Consider the following 10,946-nt stretch of genomic DNA (forward strand, 5'->3'; position numbering starts at 1 on the left):
ATGTCAAAAGTGTCATCTACCTCAAATGTACTTTAAAATCATGCTCCCTTACCAAATACATCATTCAAAGCTCTCATAGTATCACAATGGTTCCGAAAAAATATGAACAGTTCACAAAGTACAGACAAAATACAATTTCATAAGTGTGAAGTTATTCAATTGTGTAATTGCGTAAACATGTGTCACTGATGTAGTAAAAAAAAATGTTTATCTCTCAGTTACATGATCAGATAGCTGTGTAATTATGTGTTAGAGAAATATGGTACCGATGTGTAAAGTTGTATAAGCAAATACCATATTAGCTAGGGCTCCTTGTGCTCGCCAAACACATGGTACACAGAGTAAGCGTGTACCCCCCTGAGGATAAATGTAATTATACCCTCAGGTGTTACAAATTACAGCAATGGAATGAAATGTATCTCGGAAAACTTTCTTTGTAATTCAAAAATCTTTAAAAATAAATGTTTTAAGTACAAAATTAATCACTGAAATACGTGTCCTGTAGCGCTAAACTGTGCGTCATGTTGTAAGATAATCTCTGTGGAAGTCTTGTAGTTATCGTCCTCCGAAAGCTAAGTTCTGCAGAAGTCAATGTACTTACCTGATGATACACAAAAGTGAAATGCTTTGTGTATAGATATCGTAGTTATTACGCTTATTGTTGTGATGAAGAAAGTACTGTACTGTAACGTATTGTTGTGCTACGAAAAAGGCTGTCTCATTGTAGCTATACCACAAAAGTTACTACTAAAACATGTTTTACTTTCCAGAAGAAGTCAGAAAAACTGTGCAGATATAAAACAGATACACCGCAAAAGCAACAAGGTAAATTGTGTCACACATTAGTAGCGTCGTGATATAGTCGTGTAGCTGTCAAATAAACTAACCACTGTGTCACCTGGTATCTCTCAGAAAGCACTTTAATTTCAGAATGTATTTGCAAGTAAACCAAAATGTTGCATTAAAATCTCAAGTTAAAAAAGCACATTATCTCTCAATAAACGGTTTTACGTGTGAAATGTGGTGTAAATCTTTGCTCTTCATAGTACTCAGAGTTTGAACAATGCAATTAACATGCGGTATACGTCGTTAAAGAATACTGGAATTTTTCTCAAGGTTAGCGTCAATGTTATTTTTCTCAGAGCCAGCCGGCGCAGGTGTCTGCCTGCGGTGCGGGTCATTGTTGGCGCGCGTCGTTAATGGGATTCGGAGACCGAACTTCTAGAAATTCGCCTTGCCGAGAGGGCCCTGCCGTGTTTAAATCCCGCCAGTTCTGATGCAATTCAGGTCTGTCGTTACGAATATATCGTCTGTCGTCATGTCGGTAGGTTCCGTAGTTTCTTCCTTGTCCGTCACGTGGTGGAGAATTTCTCCCTGAATCGTAACTGTGCGCCGAACTGTTGCGTCTGAAGTTATTCTGCCTCCCTTGATAATAATAATTGTTTTGGTTCCCATATTGTCTGTTTCTATGATTGTCTCTGTCATAGTCATTACTACGGAAATGCGATCTTTCCCTGTAATTATTACTACTCTGCCAACGGTTGTCATACGGGTGGTGTCTGTTTCGGTCTCGATTTACGTTGAAAGAATAGCCTTGTCGTGTCCAGTTATTACTTCTTTCATCGCGGAATTGCGACGGATGTGACCTGTAATTGTTGTGTTCCTGGTTTCGCGTTCCGCTATTGTGAGTGTCAATTTCTAATTCTTGTAAGAGTCCCTGAAATGCTTCAATGTCGTCTTTGCAACGTCCTGCCAAAATAATATGTCGCAAATGTTCAGGCAGTTTGATTAAGCAAATGCGGATGAGTTCTGAGGGGCTGTATGGGTTTGACAGGTACTGATTCTTGTGCAACATGTCTTCAAAATATTTCACAAGACTGGAGAATTCATATTGTTCGAAATGTTTCATCATTATGATGCTATGTTTTACTCGGTCTTGTGTGGCTTGAGACCAATATGCTGAGAGGAAGGCATGGTAAAATTCTCCTTCACTATGACAATCGTGAATGACCGAACGCATTCTTACAGCTGGTTCATTCTCTAAATAGCCACACATAAATTCTAATCTGTGTTCTAATGACCAGTTGGGAGGAAAACAATGAGAGAATTGATGGAGCCACGCTTGTGGATGAATGTCGTTGGCAGAATTTTTAAACGTTTTGAATTTACGTGTAGTAATGAACAGCTTATAGTCAAAGTCATCATGTCGGCGAGTCGCATATCGGTCATTGTTACGTCGTTTCGGCGGTTCCATTTCAAAATTCGGTGTACCTTGCCAATTTCTTTCATAATTTCCGAAATGCGCTGTGTTATTATTTTGTGGCTGTTCCGTATTTCTATGTCTCTCTTCCTGTATTGGGGCGCGAGTGTCCTCTGAAATACGTAATTCTTGTATTACCTCTGTCAGCTGATCTTGTACTTCCCGGATTTCTCTTTGGTGTTGATTCAGATTTTGTTTCAGTTTCCTAATTTGTTCGCTCTCTTCTGTGTCATTAAAGACTACCGGTTTTGTGTCATTCAGATTTTCATCTACCTTCGTAGATAAATTAGTGAACTGATCCGAAAGTTCGGATACTTTCTCTGATAGTGTACTTATTTCCTCAGTGTATTTTTCTGAACCAAGTTTCAGAGTATCTACTGTGTCCTTTAAATTTTCTTGAGTTTTTGCAAGTTGCGTAACCGAATCGGTAAATGCAACTGAGTCAATTTTAGCCGACAAGGTCTCATGATTTTCATGAACAATGGTTTGCAGTTCTTTTATAGCTGCTTCGTGATTCTGTAATGCATTTTCATGCCGCGAAAAAATAGGTTGAAAATGCTCACAAATTTGTGTTTTTACGTCATTACAGACTTTTTGACATTTCGATTCAATGTGATGTAACTCAGTAGTTAAATCTTCACGTGTTTGTTCAACCGTGGAGTCTAACTTTTGAAGCTGTTGCTGTGTTTGACTCTGATTTTGTTCCATTTGTTTCTGATTTTGTTCGATTGTGTCTAATTTTTCAAGCTTTTGTTGTGTTTGTCTCTGATGTTGTTCCATTTGTTGCATTAGCAGTAATAACAATGCATTAGTGTCTGGAATCTGTTCCTCTACGCTTTTCGGCAGTGCATTTGCACCGGCAACATTCACATTTTGACAAGCAGAAAATGTGTCTTGACTTATTTGAGAAAACGGTGAGGATCCAAAACCTGAATCTACAGTATTTGTGAGATCGTCTCGTGTCATTTCGGATTCCTGAGCCGCGCTATTGCCGACCGATCGATCGATAATGCTTCCCTGTTCTCTAATTGTTTCGCTGTCTTCACCATTGTTTGCAACCCGCTCCATTTCCCTATGCGCAATTACCAAATTACTACTTTTAACATTAGTTAATTCATTATTCTGCGGCGCTAACATATTGCTTTCGTCTTCACTGTCATTTCTCAATTTACTTTGGAGCCTAGTGTTACGTTTTTCACACGCCATTATTGTCACAGTATTTCACACGACAACACAGAAAAACTCAATTTGAAGAGCAAAAATAAGAGAACACATTAACATAACACTGAAAATAATATCTAGTTAATTGCAGCTGCGAAATACTTGGTGCAAATCTACATGCATGCCACAACTATTTTACTGTACAACAATGAAAAACTACAACTACAATGGAAGTTCTCTCTACAATTACGCGCTAGCAATAAACAAAATCTACACTAATTACACAAACTACAAGAAAAAATCAGAAGATTCCAGTGAGGTATCCTAGGCTGTGGGTCGACATATGAAACGTCCCCTTTTAATAATTTTTACGCGACTTCCCCTTTGAACAATTATACAAGACTGTGCTTGAACCTGACACACAATATTTATAGCGCAACGCAATCTGACTTTCAAAATTCCCTACAAAAGAATGGCCCTGACTAACATTAAACTATACCTTTCACAAATCACTTACCTCACAAAAATCTTCGCTGCTCAAGCTACTGCAATACAGCGAGCGCCACTACTGCCAGCTAAATAAAAGATTCAAACTATGGAAGGCACTAACTACTGATAGGGATAGTTAGCAAATGAAAGATATTAATAGAGAACAAACAATGTATTTACCTTTATATCATCATTTATAAATGTAGCAGTTCATGACAAATTACAAAGCTCCGCCATCTCTCTCCCCACATCCACCACTGCTGGCGGCTCACCTCCAACTGCCCAGCGCTACGCGCTGTTCACAGCCAGCTGCCTAACACTACAATGGTTGAGTATTACAACAATGCAAAGCAGCCACAGACTGCACACGGCACAGCCGGTGATTTTCATACTGAGGTGGCGTTATCAATAAAAAAAACCTAAACAGCCTACTTACAACAGTTACGTACAAAACTAGAAACAGTAGTTAAATGAACATGAAGACAAAGTTCTGCAGGTATCTTCGGAGCCCCACCTAGACCAAACTTCCAAGCGAATTAGCAGTGCCGCTAACCAGATCGAATGGTGTAGTTATGGGAAGTAGACGTGTTGCCTAACGCGACAATTATGTTTCAATTTTAATGTAAATGTAGTGAAATGTCTAGTAGATGGGTACATAGAGTCATGAGTCAGAGACTTTTTGTTTGGTACAGTCAGTTGTATCTTAGTTTTACTTAGAAATATTAAATCTCTATCAGCTTAAGAATAAGTAAGCGGTAATCATGTATTCGTGTTGAGAAAGAAAGCTTGTGGATTTGTTGATAACGTGTGGATATAGTTAGTAACTAGCAGTTCTTGTGATCTGGTAGAGAAAATACAAGTGGCGTCCATAAACGTTGTAAGAATCAGTTTTGCACGTAACATCAGTTCCTCGCTGTCAATTCATTGCAGCCTCAGGACAACGGACCTACGACCTGCTTGCCACTGTCTGCGCAGGGGATAGGTTTGGAAGAATGCAGGTTGGTAAAACTTAACAGAACTGTGTAAATATCACTAAGAGCGGCGAAAGCAACAAGACATTTCATGTGTAAAGCATTCTCACTGCAAATAGCATCATTAACACGTCATCTGTAGTAACACAGAGGAGGCGGCTATGTTATTCATAATCGTATTATTAAGTCATAAGTTACTGTAAAAGTGAGATCCTGAATTAGTTAACAATACATCTAAAAATTTAACTTACGAAATCCCCATGAATGCCTCTGGAAAAAAATGGTTCAAATGGCTCTGAGCACTATGGGACTCAACTTTTCAGGTCATCAGCCCCTAGAACTTAGAACTAGTTAAACCCAACTAACCTAAGGACATCACACACATCCATGCCCGAGGCAGGATTAGAACCTGCGACAGTAGTGGTCTCGCGGTTCCATACTGCAGCGCCTAGAACCGCATGACCCCTATGGAAAACAACCATAACAAATTGTAATATTGTCAAAAGCTAATTGAAATACTAAGGTGACTCGTGACTTGTGGAATGATAAAGTATGACGAATTCCAGAATATGAATAAAGGATCCTGTCATCTTACAGCTGTTAGATTTAAAATTGCCAGTTGATTCAGACCTTGCACCACTGAAGATGTAATTTGATCTGACTGGCCGGAGCCAGAAACATAACGGCGAATGCCACAACCAACGCACATTTCATAAAATGCAGCTTCTACATCGCAAAGTGCTAACAACATTGCAGAACATAGGCTGGCCTGGCTTGCCGAGCAGTTCTAGGCGCTACAGTCTGGAACCGCGTGACCGCTACGGTCGCAGGTTCGAATCCTGACTCGGGGTTGGATGTGTGTGATGTCCTTAGGTTAGTTAGGTTTAAGTAGTTTTAGGTTCTAGGGGACTGATGACCTCAGACGTTAAGTCCCATAGTGCTCAGAGTCATTTGAACCATTTTTTGCAGAACATAAAACATATAAGGATGCACATGATGACAAACAAAAGCAGAAAAAGTGAAAATTGGTGGTAGTGAAATAACAAGGCTAAAAATGAGAAGACAGGCCTTTAATTTAGTTCCAATAGTTCTGTATTTATTGAAGAATTTTTATTTAATGAAGTCAGTGGAAATAAAACCTCATTGAAAATTGCTTGAAATGCTTTCAGAGACTTTGCTAAGATGGAACTTTATAGCAATGTGAATATATCATGTTACATATTGTAGTGTAGTATACATTTTGCTTATAATGAAATTTTCGCCTCTAGAGCCAATGTAGACGGAAAACGATTTGCCGTATGTGTATCGAGCTTTACAGGAATGATGTTCAGATTATGCGTTGTAGGGTTTTCGGTGTGAGTAGCGTTATAGCAGTTTAGTATCATGACTTGCCATTTGGCGCCGGTACTGGTATGCGACGTAAGACTGAAAATTGATCATCAATGTGCATTACTGTCAAATACGGTCAGCATGAGTCTGGAGAAGGTGAACTGGGTTTTACTCGTAAAGGTCGTGTATCAAAACACAGCAACAGTGCTGCTGCAGTTACCGAGTATCCACGCGTAAAGAAACAGGGAGAGGTCCCTTTCACGCACCGGGCTCGAGGAACGTGATTCGGAAATTAGAATTAACTGGGGATTTGGGAATTTCTTCTGGCAGAAGCCGACGGCCAACTACATTACGCCATAAACTGTTGAAGCTGCTGTTACCGCCACTGACAATGCTGGACAGAATGAGCGACCTTCAAGGTGAATACAAGCTGTATCACGTCAGCTGAACGATCCAAAGTCCACCGTTGTTTCCGCCAACTAGAGATCAATCTCTTCCGTGTTTCCAGGCCGTCGTGGATGCAGATGGTTGTCACACAGAGCAACGTCCGTATTGTGTAACTTAAAGATGGTACTCAATTAGGGAACGTTTCCCTCTCATGTGGAAATTAAGATGTCTTTGTGATTCTTGAGTTTCTCCCGGCGTATTTGATAATCAAAATATCCACGGGTGTGCTGCCGGTCTCTAGTGTCCAACGGGCACAATATTTCGGCGATCATACATGTCGCCATCATCAGGTGAACTGACGGACTGAGCTCCTGTGAACGTGCCGGCACGGAGATCCGTACGCTATGGCTGCTCAGAGGGAACTGGGTTCGGTCGCGGCGGCGGCCGATTTAAATACCCTCCGCCCGCGGCGCGCTCCCTCCGCCGTCCGCGCCCCGCGCCACGGTCGCGCGGTGGAACAGATTGCGACGGCGTGTGAGATGACGTCGGTGTGATGGCTCTGTCCGCCGTGGTCGTCACAACTATACGAGAAACTCAAGAATCACATCATACACCTTTACGGGGAGGAGATGTATCGCAGCATTAAGAAATTTGAAAAGTTGCGCCACCGTAGATGTCGTTTGCTAAGTACTCTTGCCTTTCTAAAGAGATGTCGTTCCGAGAATGTTGTTCCAAATTTTGCTAAGGTTACGCATCACATCGATTCTGTAGCAGCTAAGAGAATCAAGAAACGAGCCAGCCTCGCATTGGTACGTGAGAGAGTGCAATTCACCCGCCGGAGCCTTGAGTTTATCTCACAGGAATTACTCAAACTACATTTGCAACTGGCTAGTAAGTTCACTTCTTGTTCCTGGGACGTCAAACAGCTAAGTTCTCACGTCTCCTTGACAAACCATCTCTGCAGGTTCCGTGCAAGACTGTCATCAATTTGAGTGGCATGGTGTTGAGTGATGATGCGGTCTCGGTTTTGCAGAAAGGTCTCAACTTCGCTCCCAGCCGATGAAGTCAAATATCAGCAGTAAAGAGAGGGCGGCCATTCGTGATCTGAGGGAGCGCTCTGAAATTGTTGTCTTACCGGCTGACAAAGGCAATGCTACAGTGTTGTCTCCCATAAGGACTACACTGATAAGATGAAGAACCTGCTAAATGACGATTCCTACCGGAAGATCAGCGTTGACCCTACAAAGAAGGTGGAGAACAAGACGAGGGCGCTTCTCAAGGACGCAGATTTACCGGAGGGTGACGCTAAGAAATTGTTACCCCAAGGTCCGGTACCGCCTAGACTATATGGACTCCCGAAGGTTCACAAAGAAGGGGTACCATTACGCCCCATTATCAGCAACATCAGGGCACCTACATATTTTTTGGCCAAATACCTGACGGGACTATTAAGTCCTTATGTGGGTAAATGCCCTCATCACATCCGTAATTCCGTGGATTTTGTTAAACGCCTTGATAGCTTCAGGTTGGATGAGTCTGATATCATGGTGACTTTTGACGTCGTTTCCTTGTTTACGAGGGTACCCCTACGAGAGTCACTAGAATTGATTAGTCAGAAGTTTGACGAGAAGACCACTCAACTTTTTAGGCATGTCTTGACTTCCACGTATTTTCTTTTTAATGGAGAATACTACGAACAAACGGAGGGAGTCGCCATGGGTAGCCCACTCTCACCGGTGGTAGCGAATTTGTACATGGAGAACTTCGAGGAGGAAGCCCTGTCGTCATCCGTATGGAAACCTACTTGCTTTTTCCGTTACGTGGACGACACGTTCGTCATCTGGCCACATGGTATGGATAAACTCCTTGACTTCCTTACACATCTAAACTCCATACACCCCAACATCAAATTCACTATGGAGACTGAAATGGAGGGTAAATTACCTTTCCTTGACGTCTTGGTCAAGAGAAGGGCTGACGGCACTCTAGCTCATGGGGTGTATCGGAAGACAACGCACACTGATCTGTATTTGCACGCAGACAGCTGCCACCATCCTTCACAAAAGAATGGGGTACTTAAAACTCTAGTACATAGGGCGCGCACTATCTCTGACGCAGAACGTCTACCCCAGGAATTGGAACATCTGAGAACTGTATTTCGAAAAAAATGGGTACTCAGAGTGGCAGATTCAACGTGCTCTCCGTCCAACCACTGCAGCAAAACCTGTTGAGATGGATGAAGTCACGAGGGAGGAGGTAGGCACTGCATTTATTCCATACACAGGCGCACTCTCGGGGAAAATCGCCCGCATTCTGAAGAAACACCGGGTGGGAACTGTGTTTTGTCCTCCAAATAAAACTCGTGCACTGGTGGGGAGCGCCAAAGATGACCTCGGTTTGAGGAAGGCCGGCGTGTACCAGATTCCATGTCAATGTGGCAAGTCGTATATTGGTCAGACGATGCGCACCGTCGAGGATCGATGCCGTGAACACCAGAGGCACACTCGACTGATGTATCCGAGAAAGTCGGCGGTCGCTGAACATTGTTTGTCGGAAAATCACGCCATGGAGTATGACCGAACGAGGATTCTGGTACAGACGTCGAGATACTGGGACAGCGTTGTTAGAGAGGCCATCGAAATTCGCACCAATGACGACCTCATAAACCGTGACTGTGGCTATAATCTTAGCAAGGCTTGGGAACCAGCGATTGGGTTAATCAAGAGTAAATCGAGCAAACATATAGTTGTGACGACCACGGCGGACAGAGCCATCACACCGACGTCATCTCACACGCCGTCGCAATCTGTTCCACCGCGCGACCGTGGCGCGGGGCGCGGACGGCGGAGGGAGCGCGCCGCGGGCGGAGGGTATTTAAATCGGCCGCCGCCGCGACCGAACCCAGTTCCCTCTGAGCAGCCATAGCGTACGGATCTCCGTGCCGGCACGTTCACAGGAGCTCAGTCCGTCAGTTCACCTGATGATGGCGACATGTATGATCGCCGAAATATTGTGTCCGTTGGACACTATAGACCGGCAGCACACCCGTGGATATTTTGATTAAGATGTCTTTGTTTCAATGGCTTATTCGTTATTTCTCTTTGCAAATAGCCGGCCGTTCTGGCCGAGCGGTTCTAGGCGCTTCAGTCTGGGACCGCGCGACTGCTATGGTCGCAGGTTCGAATCCTGCCTCAGGCATGGATATGTGTGAAGTCCTTAAGTTAGTCAGGTTTAAGTAGTTGTAAGTTCTAGGGGACTGATGACCTCACATGTTAAGTCCCATAGTGCTCAGAGTCACTTGAACCAATGTCTTTGCAAGGTCTTAAAAATAATTCCATAAAGTTTTATTGTCCCATGATTACTCGTTTATCATGGGGGCCGAGTCATATAGCGAAAGTTTAGTAATAACCACCCTGTATGATGCTGGTCTGTGTCGTATGCAGCTACGAAGTACACCACTGGCCATTGAAATTGCTACACCACGAAAATGACGTGCTACAGACGCGACATTTAACCGACAGGAAGAAGATGCTGTGATATGCAAATGATTAGCTTTTCAGAGCATTCACACAAGGTTGGCGCCGGTGGTGACACCTACATCCTGCTGACATGAGGAAAGTTTCCAACCGATTTCTCATAGCAGTTGACCGGCGTTGCCTGGTGAAACGTTGTTGTGATGCCTCGTGTAAGGAGGAGAAATGCGTACCATCACGTTTCCGACCTTGATAAAGATCGGATTGTAGCCTCTCGCGATTGCGGTTGATCGTATCACGACATGGCTGCTCGCGTTGGTCGAGATCCAATGACTGTTAGCAGAATATGGAATCGGTGGGTTCAGGATGGTAATACGAAACACCGTGCTGGATCCCGACAGCCTCGTATCACTAGCAGTCGAGATGACAGGCATCTTATCCGCATGGCTTTAAGGGATCGTGCAGCCACGACTCGATCCCTGAGTCAACAGATGGGGACGTTTTCAAGACAACAACCATCTGCACGAACAGTTCGACGACGTTTGCAGCAGCACGGACTATCAGCTCGGAGACCATGGCTGCGGTTACCCTTGACGCTGCCTGCGATGGTGTACTGAACGACGAACCTGGGTGCGCGAATGGCAAAACGTAATTTTTTCGGATGAATCCAGGTCCAGTTTACAGCATCATGATGGTCGCATCCGTGTTTGGCGACATCGCGGTGAACGCACAATGGGAGCGTGTATTCGTCATCGCTATACTGGCGTATCACCCGGCGTGATGGCATGGGGTGCCATAGGTTACACGTCTCGGTCACCTCTTGTTCGCATTGAAGGCACTTTGAACAGTAGACGTTACATTTCAGATGTGTTACGA

This window comes from Schistocerca nitens, chromosome 2 (genome assembly GCF_023898315.1).
Source record: "Schistocerca nitens isolate TAMUIC-IGC-003100 chromosome 2, iqSchNite1.1, whole genome shotgun sequence".
Taxonomy (NCBI): Eukaryota; Metazoa; Arthropoda; class Insecta; order Orthoptera; family Acrididae; genus Schistocerca; species Schistocerca nitens.